The 16,753-nt window shown below is 46.1% G+C and overlaps 1 protein-coding gene across 1 annotated transcript in view; it reads left to right on the top strand.

The window, feature by feature from the left end:
• Window positions 1-16,753, top strand: part of HIVEP3 (HIVEP zinc finger 3) — a 1,736,279-nt gene that overhangs the window by 925,374 nt on the left and 794,152 nt on the right. The window contains exon 5 of the mRNA XM_085645663.1: window positions 7,187-7,274. The gene's annotated coding sequence lies outside the window, so the exon portion shown is untranslated. The remainder of the gene's footprint in view (window positions 1-7,186; window positions 7,275-16,753) is intronic.

Raw genomic sequence — 16,753 nt, forward strand, 5'->3', positions numbered from 1 at the left:
CGCTCAGCGGTGCCTTGGTGTCTAAGCGGAGCAGTGCTTGAGTTCTCTTTCCAGCGTTTTATAGGCCCCAACCACTGAACCAATAGAGGCTCCCATGATCATAACCTTAAAGGCGTCCCATTCGACTTCCCCATACAAAGCAGTGCAATCATTGTGTGCAAAGTAAGAGGAGCTCTGATCGTGGAGGTCAGCACGGAATGCCTGGTCCTCAATTAAATCAGAGGCCTGCAGCCAAGGGCATATGATAAGACACTTTCTGGCCCAAGTAGTCTGTTTGCGAAAAGGACAGACTGAGAGAGCCTGAACAGACATTTCCATCGAGGCATACATGCAGGTCATCAGGGGAGGAGTAAAAGCAGCATACCTGAGTTAGTGGGTAGCGTTTGTACCAAATGTCCTCTAAGTGCAAGTCTTTGAGCCAGCATTTCAAGTACGAAGCGCATCTTATCGCCAAGATGTGGGGCAGTGGGGGAAATGAGCAGCCTAGGGTGGTTTCCAAGACACAGTTAAAGTCGCCTCCCAGTATCCATGACACTCCAGCCCAGTGGGTTATTACACCAGTCAAAGAATGCTATCTGTTTCGTGTTGGGAGCTTATATGCTGCCTATCACCAACATTTATCTGCCGAGGGTGCCCTCAACAAGTGCTTATCTGCCCTATAAGTCGAGCTCCCATTTGCGATGTCGGAACAGAACCCTCGCTCTAACCCACACCAGGGCCCCCTGGGCAAATGCAGAGTAGCTCGCGGAGAAGAGTTGGCTGCACCAGCATCTCTGGAGCATGCTAATTTCAAGCTTGTTCATGCGAATGTGAGGCATGCCAGCTTGGTAAGGGGTGCAGCAAAATAAACAAGCATTGGCATAGCCAATAGGTCTCGCCTTTGGGACCTTATAAGTGTTTAGCCATGCAACAGTTGCATAACTAAATACTTATAAGGTCCCAAAAGCGAGACCTATTGGCTATGCAAAGCGGCCGTGAAAGTTAAAGTGATCGCGATCGGGATCATGATCAAACATCAAAGCGGCTGTGCGGCCGCAAAAGTGAAAGTAATTGCGGTAAAGCGCGCGCGCCCGCGCTCATGCACTGTGGCTCTAGGCTGGCCTGGTAGCACTTTTTGGAGCCCTCTCAATAAGTCTCGCCAGACCAGCGCATGCGCTGGGTCAGGCGAGACCTAAAAAGGAGGAGAACACTAGGGGCAGAGGGCAGCTGGCTCTCCATCCAAACATCATACAACAATCACTGAATATAATTGGGGGGGTGACTAGCGTCGAATAGCAAGATGAAATTGTGCCAGTAACCTTTTGGCTGTAGCGTGCCGGGAGCGAGAGGCTGCACAGACGAGCACGCGGGAGAGAGGTAGCGAAGGTGGAGATTAGGGCCCTCAAGTGAGGGGGCCATACGTGGTGCAATTGGAGAGAGAGGGGCTGGGAGGTATGCGGCAAGAGGTAGCATTCAACCCTCTCACCCCAATCCCCCCACTCACACCATGGAAATCATATCTTTTGTGGATTGACGTCTGTAGGAGATGGCAATCCCAGCATCAAAAGACAGGAGATGGAAGAGTCTGTGCCGCTGGCAGACTCATGCAGTGACAGCATGCACGGCAGGCCAGAGCTGCAGATAGCTGATGCGGCATCCGAAGCTGACCCTCGGTTCTCCTCCCTTTGTTACCGGAGGGGCTCAGGCTCACCAGGGCATGTTTCATGTGGTGCATTTAAGAGTGGTCCCATCTGTAATGTCATTTGCGCAGGGAGGTAGCTGCTGGTGGGGGTGCCGAGCAGAGTCCTGAAGTTTTTCCACCCAATGCCAGGTAGCTGCAGGGACGTAAAAAAAAATATGATCTGTTGGTGTGCACTATTTGGAGCCTGGCAGCAAGCAAAAGAGAAGAGGTGAGGTTTAAGTCACTGTGTTTGTGTTTTACTGCTGGTATAGTATGAATAAAACATCACATGGGTGGACAGTTTACAAGCCTCCTTCAGTACTTTCGTCTGGTCTCTGTAGTGGAGAATCCAAGCCATCAGTGGTCAGGGTGCGGATCCTGGAGGCGGTCTCCGTACAGGAATTTTGTGTGCCCGTTCAGTGGAGAAAAAGTGTGAGACTTTGTTTGCCGGCATAAAGATTTAAATCCAGGTTTCTAGGTAAAATGCATTTTGGCCCTTTGCCCTCTCCGCCAGCCCCACTTTTCAAATGTTGTTTCTGTGGTATCGTCCTTCTGCATCCTCCATGAGCTCCTCAAGGTGGCTTAGTCGATCACGCTGGTCCGTGACCTGTCGTCGCACGTCTGCCATCTCCGGCTACAGTTCTGTGAGTGTCTTCTCCGAGTGCGTGACTCTATCAGAGAGTTTCCTTTGATCTTCATGGAGCAAGCCAAGGACCACTGCAATAGCATCAATTTTGTACTTCAATGACATTTTGGTGTGTTCTATGGTGCCCAGGATGGGCTCAAGTTCCCCTGCAGTATCGGCTCTTGTGAATTCTGTTGTGGTGGACCTGCTCGACATCCCCGGCGTCTGCACCACAGCTACAGAGTAGAGATTCCCCATTGTGTCAGGAGGAGGGGGTGATGAGAGTGAAGCTTTGCAGTTGGGCCTCTTAGAGGCAGGTGAAAATCTCGCCTGTAACACAAACAGCTAGTGTGTATGGAGAATACACTTGCCTCCCGTGTTGCAGGGGATGGGCTCAGAGTTAAGTGTCCAGCGCTTAGGAGTGAAGAAGATGCATGATGCAAAGGGACATGTATGGCCAAAGTAGTGGTGCAACAAGCAGAAGGTGCATCATGCCGGGGGGGGGGGGGGAGGGTCATAGCCCCAGGGACGACTGGAAGCCTGCAGCCCACATGTAATGCCTGGTGTTCTCGTCTCACCCCCCAGGGAGCGTGCGAGTGGCAGGACCGGGTTCACTCTCTAGTGTAGGACTGCCTCTTGAAGCAGCCCCCATCTACGAAGACCGCAGGCATCAACGATCGCGTCAGTAGTGCGGGCCCCAAGGGTGCACAGTGAGGCCAAAACAAGGTTGAGGACTGGCTGTGGTGCACAGCTGTTCACGTTGATGGCCCGCCCGTGGACTATGCCGAAATTGTGATGCTCTTTCGTGGTAGTCAGGGTGGTTGTTGATGGTTATAAGATGGTGATCAGTCAAGTATTGTGGTATGATGTCTGTGTTAAATATGATTAGACTCAGTTAATTATCTAAACAAGTGTGCATCCCTTTACTTGAGTGCTTCAATGAGAGCATGCTAAAATGGTTGATGAGATTGGTGATAAAAGTGGACAGTAGGTGGCCAGTCAAGATGTTGAAGTGTGAAGACCAGGTTGTTGTTTGAGGAGACAGTTAAGTTCCAGTGATGTTTAAAAATATCATCTTAAAAATTATTGGAGGATTTTTTTATTTAAATCTGACAGCATTTGATGGAGATGGCTGGTGTTGGCAGAATTTGGTAACTAAGCCTTTGAAAGATTTATGGGGAGTTATTGACAATGTGACAATGAGTCATTATTTCATTTTTAACCGACTCGTCTACTTCCCCATATAACTCTAATGGTATGCTTTAGGCAGGAGGAAGCATGGATTTTGATGTCTCTGGCTTTCATGAAGTCAAAGGTTTCCTAGACTAAGAAGTAATTAATGTAGTTGATAATGACATGCCTGGGTATAGGCATTATTGTATTTGGCCCTCTCCGCAGGGTTCGTTTTTGTTGCTCATAGAACTTTACCACGCCTAACCAGTTCTTAAGTGCTTGTGTTCTCTCCTTTAAACGTGGTGAAATTGGCTTACACCCAATTGGCGCATTTAATTTGCATGTAATCCCTAGTAAAGAAGTACTACAGGAACCCAGGACATGTGAATTAAATGCTGTTAGTGGACCTGTAGCACTGATTGTGCCACCCTCTTACGAAGCCTTTGAAACAGGTCCCAGGCCTGTCATTGCAATCGTTGTGTGCAAACTGCCATTTTGACCTGGCAAAATATACCTTTTTGCAAGGTCGAAAGCTTCCATTTTAATACATATATGACACCCGCTAGTGTAGACGTAGACACTAAACAGCCCAAAGGGCAGGGTGTGTTGTATTAAAAACGTTGGACATGTACATTCAAGTTTCTTATGTCCTGATAATGAAAAACTCTCAAATTAATTTTTCACTACTGCAAGGTCTACCTCACCCATAGGATAACAGTTGGCGACATTTTGGTGGCTGCAGCCTGTTTCCTGGGTCATATGACCAGGTGTAGTTGACAGTTGGCCTTTGTGTATTCCTTTCAGACAGCATCACAATAGAGGGTCTGGCTGTTGGCAGGATTTGCCATTTCTGGCAGGTTGGGGGGGGGGGGACTGTCACCTACCACACTTGCACATCAAAGGCACTGACTCAGCTCACACACAAAGGACTTCACACTAGGCTATTGTGCCCCCAGACAGACTCAGACCATCACAGGGAGGCAGAAAATTCCAGCCACCTCTGAAGGAGGAAAACTCCAGAAGCTTCTCCTACTTCAGAGGGGACTGCACTTATGAAAATAGGACTCTCAGACCCACTCTTCAGTACACTCTGTGACCTGTGGTACTACAGAAGAAGGACGCCCTGTTGCCCTGCTGCTTGAGGCCTGCCCTGCTTGCTGAGAAGGAAGACTGGACCTGCTCTCTTTATCCCAGGCTGAAGTGACTCCAGCTGACTTACCTCCTGTTCTGAGCTACATGGACACAACAATCTCCAGAACCCCCGCCCCCTCTGTAACTCTCTAGCTTACTGGACCTGTAACTAGACCTGCCTGAGCTCTCCTGGCCTCTGCTGGAGTGAGTTCCAGATCCCCAAGATTTGCCTACCAGGTCCTGGGCCCTTGGTGTGGCATCAGTTGAGCTCTTCCCTGAAGAAAAGGAGAAATCCTGAAGTTTTGGGCCTTCACAGGAGTGAATGGTCCCATTCAAGCCAAACTGTGGCAGCCCACACCACCCGCCAACGCGAAGCTCTGGTAAACCTGACTCTTCATGGCACAGCGTCTTAACTCTACAGCGACTGCCAGTGAAGATTGGCAGCACGAGATCTGCACTTCACGTTACATTATTGACAGCTCTCTATGACTGCCAATGAGAAGCTCCAGCAATGACCATTCACAACCCCTAACAGGATCTTCGGGTTACAGCATCAGCTGTCCATGACGCCTAGCGTGCATTTCATGCTCCAGCGATGACCATCGCGATGCTTTCCCTGCTCCTCACGGCCTCCTCCGCCATGAATGGAACTCTTCGCACTGGACTTTAGAAGGTTACTTTTTCAGCGGGTTACCCTGGTTTCTGTATCTGGCCTGTGCTCCTTCGTGGTATGCCTGAACTTTTGACTTTCACCCAGTCTTGCATGACCAGATAACTGCGAGTGGCATGTTGTGCTTTTAGGCACTATTCTTACTTTAAATGTTTGAAATTGCATATCCCCTGCTCTACTGATTGGATTTTTGTTGCTTTGGTGTCAAATAATTTATTATATTTTACACTATTTTTCTAAATTTGGGTGCGATTTTTCTTTTATTGTGTTTTCACTTTATTCCTGTTTGTGTGCCTCACAAATAGCTTACACATTGCCTCTAAGTTAAGCCTGACTGCTTTTATGCCTAGCTACCAGAGTGTTAACTACTGGTTAAGTTACTGGCTTTTGTGATTTACCCTGACAAGAATTGTGACTGGTGCTTGAGAAGGGCTCACACTCCCCACAACCAACAACCCAATTTCTCACAAGATGTAGGCCTCTAATTGCTATTCAAAACAAATATTATGGATAGGTTTGGTGGTTTATTGTATTTCATAGTAGTCATGTGATGGAGTTGAGTTGTGGATAGCATGGCAGGTTGTATGCGAGTTGTGCATCTCAATACAGTGAATGTGTGTGCAAGTGTTGGATGATTGATCTTGATTGATGTGACCCCCCTTGTGACGATATTTGCTATGATTATTAGTGTTTTATTTCTGTCATGGGACTGATCAATAGTGAGTAAATAGAAGCAGAGTTTATGTTAAAGTTTCTCTGATGAGGTTGTTGGATCTGGCAGTAGGTGTCTCATTTGCTGTCACTTTTACTGTGTGAGGGTGGGTTGTTTAGCTGCAATGTTATTTTCTTTGCATTGTGTCCTTATTGATGGTGTTAGTCATTCAAGTAAGGTCATGGATGGGCGTGAATGTTGTTTGAGGTGGTTTGATTAATATGTGTGTTCATTGAGGCTGGTGGTAGTTTGATGTGTTTGCTGGGAGGCTACATGTATTGTTTGAGACTGGAGAGCAGTGTTTGTTCTTATGAGTGCACTTCTATTACAGTGTGTAGGTTTAGGGATGTTTGGAGTGTGAGATTGAACATGGAGGGGAATGCTGTGTGTTGAATGTGTGTGCAGTTTGGGCTCCTTTGCTTTCGAGCTCTGGACTATTTTTAGAGCTGAAATGAATGTGTCCGTTTTGCATGAGCTGTGTTCTTTATACTGTATTTGTGGTCGAGTGGTTTGCTTTGATCATCAAACTCTAGTGATCTAGACTGTCTGCACTGTGTGACAGAAACTGATACCCCTTGCTAATTCCCCTACTGAAACTATGGCTGGACACAGTGTCTTAACGCAAGGGAACTCTGGGCAGTTGCTCCGGGGCCCCATGAACATAGGGTCCCATGCAGACCACAATTTAACACAAATTTTCCGTTAAACATTTTTATTCCTATGAGTGGTTGTGTAGGCAGGACCCAGTGCACTGCTTTGCCTGGGGGCCTATAATGTTGTCAAGACGGCCCTGGCTGTATGCCGCGTCTGATTGAAGATGTCTGTATTCAAGAATTGAATATTTTGCTACTGTAGTTTTCCACGCTGATGGTAGTCTTTTTTTATGGGATGCCTGGAGCAGGGGATTTTATTGAGCCCACGTCTGAAAGATGGTAGCTATGTTGGCTGTGAGTGCAAAGGCGATGCCAGGAATTCGATGAGCCCCCAGGCAGAGCTCGGATGGCTTTCCTGGACTCATCTCACTGTCCTGTTGCAACATGACTGCTCTGAGTATGCTCGAGAACATTCTGAAAGAGTTTAAACAATGGCAAGGTGGAAGCCGGTGCTTTGTGTTTTACACACATCGTGCATGCATCTAGTTGGCATTTAGTGAGCAGGCCATGGTGTCTCTTGCTGGAACTTTCAAGTAATCAACCCTCTTCATCTATCTTGTAGGTGGAACAATGCTGGGATCCCGGAGCCGCCATTTATGTTGTGACGTCATTCTACATGAACCTCAAGGGGCCACACCGCTTCACAACAGGTTTGGCACATTTCAGTATTTGTTAGCCATTTTGTGCGTGCAAATCGGCACTTGTGGGCGACTGCAGAGCCCCATGTTCCAAATGATGGTGTGAACCCTCAGAGGCCCACACCATATGCATCTCCATGTCCATGCGCTTTATCCACTGTGCCCCAGTCAAAAAGCGGCCATGTTGCCATCGCTTGGTGCCATGTACACCATCAGCCCTGTACCCACAAAGATCATAGAGGATTTATTAATTAAATATATAAATATACAAAAAATATATATATTCAACAATTTCTCCCATCTCCATATCATCCCACTGTAACAGGAGTTGGGAAATCTAAAAGCACGTTCTCTTATCACTTAATGCTTTTTCAGGTTCACTGGCTCCTAAGAAAGTTTGAGGTATACCCTCTGTGTCCAACCAAAAAAATAAAATAAAAAAAGTGGAATGCATTTGGTCACCTGTACCCATTTTCAGGAGAGCCTTGCACTCTTGCATCCACATTGACTCTGTGCGGTCTCACAAAGCCTCATCACAAGTGTCTCAGACTGGTTGCTACCATGTCATTGAGTTGGGTGAACTTGCAGAGGGCCTCGTTGGAAGGAAGAGTTACTTTTAGCACCTCTGTGATAGTGGATGGTGTGCATTTGACCAACTCCCACAAAAAGATTGAATTTGTTTGGTTACTCTGCACGCATGTCTCCCCAACAATTGTGTGTTCGAATGGGACTGATTAATCTCACTGGGAAGAAAAGTTATTTTTTATTCTTGGACTGTTTTGAAATGTTTTATTTTCTGTGAAAAGAGGCAGATTTGTTTGACTCTCAGGATTCGTTTACCAAGGTTGCTCTATTTTGGAAGAGCCTGTAACTCTATATTGATTGATTCTTGGTCCAGAATGATCTCCTGCCATGCAATGACGTTGAAGACCGGGTTGACCTTGAAACTAAGTGGTAGTGCCCTGCACTGTGGTGAGTGTGGTCTGCGATCCCCCCTGGGGGTGGTGACATCACTTGATTAGCAGCTGAGTAGCATTGTCAGCCTTGAAGGGGCAATGTGATCTTTTCATCTCAGAAGAGGAGCCAGTCGATTTGTGCCGCAAGGGACTGTTGCTTCCAGCTCATGACGATAATGATGGCGGTGGTGCATGCGAATGAAGTTGGTGGTTATGGATTCCAGAGGTGCATGTCTCATGAGCTTGCACTAGCCAGTCAGTCAGTCAGATTAACACCTTATCGCAAATTCTTCATAATTATGCTATGTCATTTTTAGTCTAACCCGTAGACTGGTTGTAGGCTGCCTGGTTGTTTGTCGTGTAATGTGGTGATGTTGTGTGAAAAGGGAAAAGAGGAGTCAGCAGATTCAACGCTTTGTTCATGGATTGATGGTGTGTTATGTTTGCACAACACAGAGTACTACCTCATTTGTATTACTCACAGTATACAATAGGCTGCTGTGAAATTTGCAAAGATATTAAGGGGGGAAATTAATTAAAATGGGACACGATGCAGCAATGCAACAACTGAAAAAACAATGTTAAACCTACTATATATAACATAATATACTAAGATATGGTGATGTTTTTCCTTCCCCGAGTGCTGGTGCACTTATGTTGCTAGGTCGCAAGGCACAAACCCTTGCACCATAAGGCAACAACATCACGCGTTCTGTCCAGAATAGGTTTTGTACTAGAAGGATAGCCTTCCAGGACAAAACTATGCTTTAATACTTTTCCCACTTTGGATGTGTGATGTACAATTCAGCACTTGTGCAACGTTTAAAAACTGTAAAAAATTGAGTTCATAGTTGAGGGGGTGACTAACCAACCGAAGTAATAGTCACATTCCTTTACAATGTAAACCCTTGAAGTCACTAATTTAAACTGAGCTTAACCCCCTGGTTGCTCTGAAAGAGGGCAGACAGGCTTAACTTAGGGCAATGTGTAAAGTATTTATGCAGTACCAAAATGGGTCCTGCAGATGTCGTAAAGTCGAAAATGTTTCAAAGTCACAGGTCTTCAGGGGTGGTAGAAGAAGTCCAGTCAGACACAGCCAAGGGTTCCAGGACCTCAGAAAACAAACAGTTATTGGGGGTCAGGACTCACGCCAGCGGTGGCCTACAGCAGGGTCCTGGGCAGGACCAGTTGCAAATGGTCAGCTGGGCTGTTGTAGGAAAGGCCTCTTGTAACTTGTTGTATAGCTGTATTGTGAACAGTAGGTCAGTGTTATGACCATTTGAGTGCACCACTTTCCCCTGGGTACAAGAGGGAGCAAGTCCAATCTTTCCTGGCTCCTCCCAGGTCACAGGCAACAGGTCCAGTGTTCTTATGTTCATCCTCAAGTCTAGAAAACATTCTGAATAGGGTGACATGGGATGCCACATTTATGCCTGGCACTAGCTAGTTTGGTGGGAGTGACTCCTGGCCGTCCCCTAAATAATGGGGTAAAGGTTCCCACTGATAACATGTGGGAAGGTACAGGGCACCAAGTAGTTAAGTTTAACTCTTCTTTATTTAAGTACAGCGTTATCAACCACATCCATCTGTGTCTGGTCCGGGCTCTAACCTCCTCTCTGTTTGAATCCTAACATTCCTATCTGGAGCTTTCAATGCTCAAACATTCGAGAACCTTGCATGACCACTACAGTGGCCATGGTACCACATACCACACACCTCTCCCCATTGCTACAACAAAGCAGTTAAAGCCCTAAACAGATTTTTCTAAATAACGAAATCTAATACATCATTGCCAAAGACAACAGCTTGATGTTTGGCAATATATACATTGCAAGAAGGTTCAAAATTACACAATATCCTGGAGGTGTGTCGGTCTCCTACTCGTGCACAAACTTTTCCTTGGGATAGTTTGCAGATCATCAGCAATCCTAGAATCCAGGGAGCAAGACACTAACTCGTCCTTAGAAGCAGAACCACTGAGAATATATTCAGTGTTAGCAGGAGGACCACTCGTATGTCCAGAGTTGGCAGCACAACCACACAACCTCACACTCTTTTGCAATCAAACCCATCCATCTGTGTCAGGTCCCAGCTCTATCCTCCTTGCTGTTTAAATCCTAACATTCCTCTCTGGAGCTTTGCATGCTAAACCCTTCCAGACCCTTACATGACCACTACAATGGCCATAGTACGACGTACCACATAACACTACCCACTTTTACAGCAAAGTCTCTCTCCCTTACTACAGACAATCCCACAGTGCCCCTCTTTGTCTGATTCCAAGATGGTAAAGCCATTTCCCCACATGCAGAGCCTGTGTGCCCACCCTGAGGTGTGACCAGGGTAATGAACAGCCCCTCCTCTGTGATCACTTCAACCCAGTTCTGGGGGCAGATCCTCTCCTACTTGGACTGGTGACTGCCTGAATGTCAGAACAGAAGAAAGGGCTTGTCCAGGTGTCATCTAACAACTGCCAGTGAAAGGAGAGGCCCTTTTGAAGTAAATGATGTTCCTGGGCACAGCCCATATGGTTGCCCTCTCACAGAAACAAAAACACCTCCCCACGCTCAGGCCTTTGTCTCTGCTCTGGTAGTGGTTTTCCCACCTCATCAGGGTGTGAGCATTCAAAGGGCTGCAGCTGGAGGCTAATATAAATTAGCCTTCAGAGGATTTAAGCAGAGAAAATATAACTTTGTAAAAGTTTCTTTCCCTTGATATTTATGAAAAATCTAATGTCACATTAAATTGGGCTTTTGGTCGATATTAAAATAAGTTTTTGGATCATTTTTCTAGCTAGTCCCTACCCTGAGATAGCAGAATTAGTATGTAGTGTTGCTTTGCAGTGTTTCTTTATGCCCCACTCAGACTCCCTACAGTGGCTTATGAGCGCGAGTCACTGTAAGGACATATTAATATTAAATTTCTTCATGCCCACTTTTTAATACCATGCACTCTGCCTTGTGGGGCTAGAAGGCCTACTTGGGGGTGACTTATTTATTTTTAAAAGGAAGATTTTGACCTGTCAAAAGGGTTTATTTGGAAAGGTCGAACTGCAGTTTTTACACTGCTCCAGTCAGGCTACAATGTTTGGGCTGAATCCATGGTTACACTGCCACTGGATTGGAGGGCACGCACAATAGATACTTCAGTCCCCTAGTGGCATTTAACTTACAGGCCCTGGGCACACCTTGTATCATATTCTAGGGACTTATAGGCAAGTTAAATATGCCAATGCAGAGTATACCAATTCAACTATGTCAAAGCAGCAGTAGTGCGCCAACACTTCCCTTGTTTAGGCATTGCAGTATTGCAACAAAGGGTTTTCTAGCATGCAAAGGACACAGCGTCCTTTGCATGCTAGAAAACCCTTTGTTGTAATACTGCTTAATGCAACTACCTTTTTTGAAGATGTTTAGGCCTGATGGCTACCTGCGATGATGTAGTCCAGTCATCTTCTCATATGAGAACTACTCAATGAGGAGTGCTAACGAAAACTATTTTATTTTGATTTAGGATAGCAGAGATTCCTGGCACAGTAATTAACAGGCAATAACATTGGAAACTGAATGTCACTCCCTCTCTATCTCGGGAAGAATAGAACAGGCATTAGGAGCTTGCTGCACAGACAGAAATCATGTTCATTAACCCAATAAGCTCAATATTCCGAGAACTGTGAATGTGTGCAACTTCAAACAAGCATATGTTGCAATGGCCCAATTAGAAGGCTGAAAATGTACCTTAGGTCAACAGTCAGGCAGGAGCCTATTTCTAAAGATGGATTAAAAAATATTTCATGAGCTCATTGTAATTTCAAAGTTAGAAATCATAAAAAGGGTAATTTCCTGGAAATCCCACGGCAAAAATTGATTCTGAAGTGCTTTGTACTAACATCTGTAGAAACTGCTTTTTAGGTCAAAGCCTACCACTGCGCTGTCTGGTTTGCTAACGACATTTGGGGGACGTTAGGAAAGCTTCCCTGGGAATGCATTCCCCCATTGCTTACCATTGTTTTTGTGGTTTGTAACTCACATTTGCTTGCATTCTATTTGCTGGCTTTATTGATTTTAGGCTGTCTATCTTAAGTTTGTCTCTTCCCTTGCCCAAATCCTATTTACTGTATTCTTATATCAGTGCTGAATTCCTGTAAACATGCCTTTAAATCATTTTCTTATCATGTCACATTTGCTGTGCCTTCAAAGACCGGGGTGAAATGTCAGGCTCAGTCTTTCAGAGAGCTTGGTGTTTAGTTTTCTTTCTCTGACTTCAAAGTGAGAAGATTTATGAGGCATGCCTGCTGGGTACCCCATGTGAGACAGAAAGGGTGTAGGATGTTATTTTTTCTAGCTGGCTACTCAGGGTGTGCTGTATGATGTTTTTTTTCTAGCACAAAACTAAATTTAAATGTCTGTAAATGAACTGTGCAGATATTTCAGAATATAGAAAGCGCAAATAAAGCAATTTTTTTTATTATTCTGAAATGTGGTGGAAACAAATATTTTAATATGACTAAAACAAATCAATACACTAGGTGATGACATTTCCATACATTATCGTTTGTGCGCTGTATACTTTTATCAGTAAAACTGTATGTCTGTGCAAATGCAATGGTCATATCAATTGAATATGTGTTGTCTGTAGTGGCACTGTGCTACCCCACCGTGCATACTCCACTTAACCCCACTCCACTCCACTCTGCACCACCCCACAACACTGCACTCAACTCTGCACCACTCCACAGTTTGCGACTTCACCCTGCAACACTACACTCTACTCTGTACCACTCCACTCGACGCCTCTCTAGTCTATGCCAATGCACTCTACCTCGCACTACTCTACTGTGCACCACTGCACTCTACAACACTCTACTCTATGCCACTGCACTCTGCGTCAATCCACTCTCATCTACTGTGCACCACTGCACTCTACGCCACTTCACTCTACTCTGAAACAATCTACTCTACAACCACTCTATTCCACTCTATGCCACTCCACTCTATGCCACTGCAATCTACCCTGCGCCACTCCGCTCTACCCCACTGCAGTCTACGCCAATGCACTCTACACCAATGTACTCTACATCACTTTACTCAAAACCAATACACTCTATGCCAACCTACTTTGCAGCACTGCACTGTACGCCATTATAGTCTACAACACTCTACTCGACACCACTGCACTCTACGCCACCCTACTGTACACCATTGCACTCTGTCACTTTACTCTGCACCACTACTCTACACCAATGCACTCTACACCATTGTATTCTGCAACACTCTACTTAGCAACACTTCACTCTCTGCCACTGAACTCTGCACCACTCTGCTCTGTCGCTGCACTCTACTCTATGCCACCCTGCTGTACTCTTCGCCAGTCTACTGCACTCTACTCACTATACTCTGCACCAATCCACTGTACGCTACTGCACTCTACATCACTGAACTCTACATAACTGAACTCTACATAACTGCACTCTTGACACTGTACTGTGCAACAAAGCACTCTCAGCCACCAAACTCTGTGCCACTCTACTGTATGCCACTGCACTCTACTCTGCACCAATCAACTCTACGCCACTCTACACCAATGCCCTCCACACCACTACACTCAGTGCCACTCTACTCTGCAATCACTCTACTCTATGGCGTAACGAAACTTGAGTACATGGAGGCGCCCCCATGCTCTGGACCCAGTCAAGTCAGAATCAAACAGACAAGTGTTGAACGTACATTTTAAACTATAATGAGCATTAATCAATGCTTATTTGATTCTCTTTGACTTTAACCGAGGACAAAAATAATGAGAGAGAGCTCTTCAGACATGTTGTCCCTCACGAGCCGAGGAAACTCTAGAACTATCTGGACTTTAAAAGGGTGTTATTTGTATTTTGTTAAACCACTGCTTGACAGCAATTTAGGCCTTTTTTCCTGGTGTGTTAGCGCTGAGAGGCCATTCTGGTACAGTACTGCTTTCTAAAAAATAAATACGACGGATACATTTTAAATAAAGACTGAGAAGGCAAACTCAGCACATTTGATGAGCTCTGCACCCAACGTTGTATTTACTTGATTTGGCCCACCTTAGTTACTCCTTAAAGGTTCAAAATAGGTACAAATTAACACATTTTTCAGTCGCAAGCTGCAGATTTTTCTCTAAGTTTTGGAATAGGCAATTTCTTGTTTTGCCTGATGTGTGTGGAGGGCTCGGTGTGCACTGAAAAAATGTACTCTCTCTGCAGAAGCCCTTAACAGGGTCGATGGCTTGCAGGCAGATGCACAGCGTTTCTCTCCCTGGCTGGAGCTCTTGGTGCTGCCTGTGCACAGTGTCAGAGGGGGCCCCATGGATCTCAGGCCCCAGCGCAGCGGGGCTATTGTTACGCCACTGTCCACCACTACCCTCCACGCCACTGCACTCTACCCTACTCTGCCACTCAACTATACACTTCTGCACTCTACCCTGCACCACTCCACTCTACTCAGAAACAATCTACTCTACATCACTGCACTCTACGCCACTCCACGCCCTTGAACTCTACACCACTGCAATCTACTCTGCACCACTCTATAGCACTGCATTTTATGCCAATGGACTCTACACCACTTTCCTTCAAGGTAATGCACTCTATGTCAATATACTCTGCACCACTCTAGGACACTCTACTCTACTATACTCCACTTCACGATACTCCACTCTATGACCCTCCACTCCATTAAGCTTTACTCCACTCTATGCCACTCAAACTCTGTGCCAATACTCCATAACGCTCCACAAAACTCCCTATACGCCACTCCATGCTACTATACTCCAGTTTATTCTATAACACATTACTGGACTTTGCTGCACTCCACTGCTCCACTCTACGCCACTCTATGCCACTCCACTCTGACACTCTATGCCACTCCACTGTACTCTGCGCCACTCGACTCTAGAACACTGTCCTCCACTCTGTCATTCCAGTCTCCTACACTACTCCACTCTATGTCACTCCACTCTACAACAATCTACTCCTCTCTACGTCACTCTACTCCACTCTACGCAACACCTTCTACACCATTCCACTCTACACCACTCCACAACACTATATACCACTCCACAACACTCTACACCACTCCACAACACTCTACTCCACTCTATGCCACTCAACTATACCGCACTCTACCCCCTTCCACTCTGACACTCTACTTCAGCCACAACACTCGACTTCACTCCATGACACTCGACTTCACTCCATGCCACACCACGCCACTCAACTCTACTCTACAGAGCTCTACTCCACTTTATGGCCCTTAGCTCCAATCTCCTTTACCCCACTAACTTTTAGCCATACTGAACAGCAGCCACACTGGTGTACAACATGGCTAAAACATATTGATAAAGCCATAGCACTTACACAGGCGAGACCTATTGGCTTTGACAATACCTGTTAATTGACAAATCACTAATTTGCCCTTTTAAAGTTCTATGTAAGTAGTCTATAAATATTGCAGTGGCGGATCGCAGAGGTAATGCTGTGGGGCAGTGAGGCAGGGTGGGGCTGGGCGGGGTGGGGGTAGTGGAGTATAACATACGACTGCAAAGGTGAAAGTAAATAAATAAAAAAACACTTACCTTGCGCTCGCCGCATCACCGACTCGGCGATGCGGGAGCGCAAGGTAAGTGGTTTTATTTATTTACTTTAATCTTTGCCGTCGTATGTCGGACTCCACTACCCCACACCCCACCCAGCCCCGCCTCACTGCCCCACAGCATTACCTCTGCGAGCCACCACTGAAATATTTTCAAATCCCTTAACCTCTTCAATGCCCATGACGAGCTGGTCTCGTCATGGGCCGCGGTTGCGCTGTGCCCATGACGAGACCAGCTCGTCATAAACCCCGCCCGCTAATGCAACGGCCGGCACAGGGCGGGGAAAGGGGCGGGCACTGAAGGGGTTAAAACATGTGTATTGTAATCGTATTGCGTTTGATCATTATATTTAAAATGCATGATTTATCCCTCTATTTTCTTGTATCTAGCGATAGCTCCGCCCCTTAGTTTGAATAGTTAACCCTAGCCCCCCCACTCCCTCCCCCGCAACAGCCACCTCTCGAAGTTCACGTGTAGTTTCGCCCCTGAGTGGAGGGTGACTCCTAATCCCACTGGGACACATACTGTACTGAGATGATCCCTAAAAACTTCACTCTACAATGGGTTTTGCCAACAGGTCGCAATGACTGACACCCTCTACAGAACAAAATGCAGGAAAACGAACCCTTTGAGAGACCCCCCCAGGTTTTTCATTCCACTTAAAGCCCTGATTATAACTACAACCGTCTCAGCACCCGCTTTTAAGAAGTGCCGATGCTGAGCTGAGCACCGGCTTACACTGGCCACGCCCCTTTGAGAGACCCCCCCCCCCCCCCCCAGGTTTTTCATCCCACTTAAAGCCCTGATTATAACTACAACCGTCGCAGCACTTGCTTTTAAGAAGTGCCGATGCTGAGCTGAGCACCGGCAGGACCCAGCCCACTTAAAGCCCTGCATAGATATATAAACATC

Source organism: Triturus cristatus, chromosome 3_1, assembly GCF_964204655.1.
Source record: "Triturus cristatus chromosome 3_1, aTriCri1.1, whole genome shotgun sequence".
NCBI classification, from domain to species: domain Eukaryota; kingdom Metazoa; phylum Chordata; class Amphibia; order Caudata; family Salamandridae; genus Triturus; species Triturus cristatus.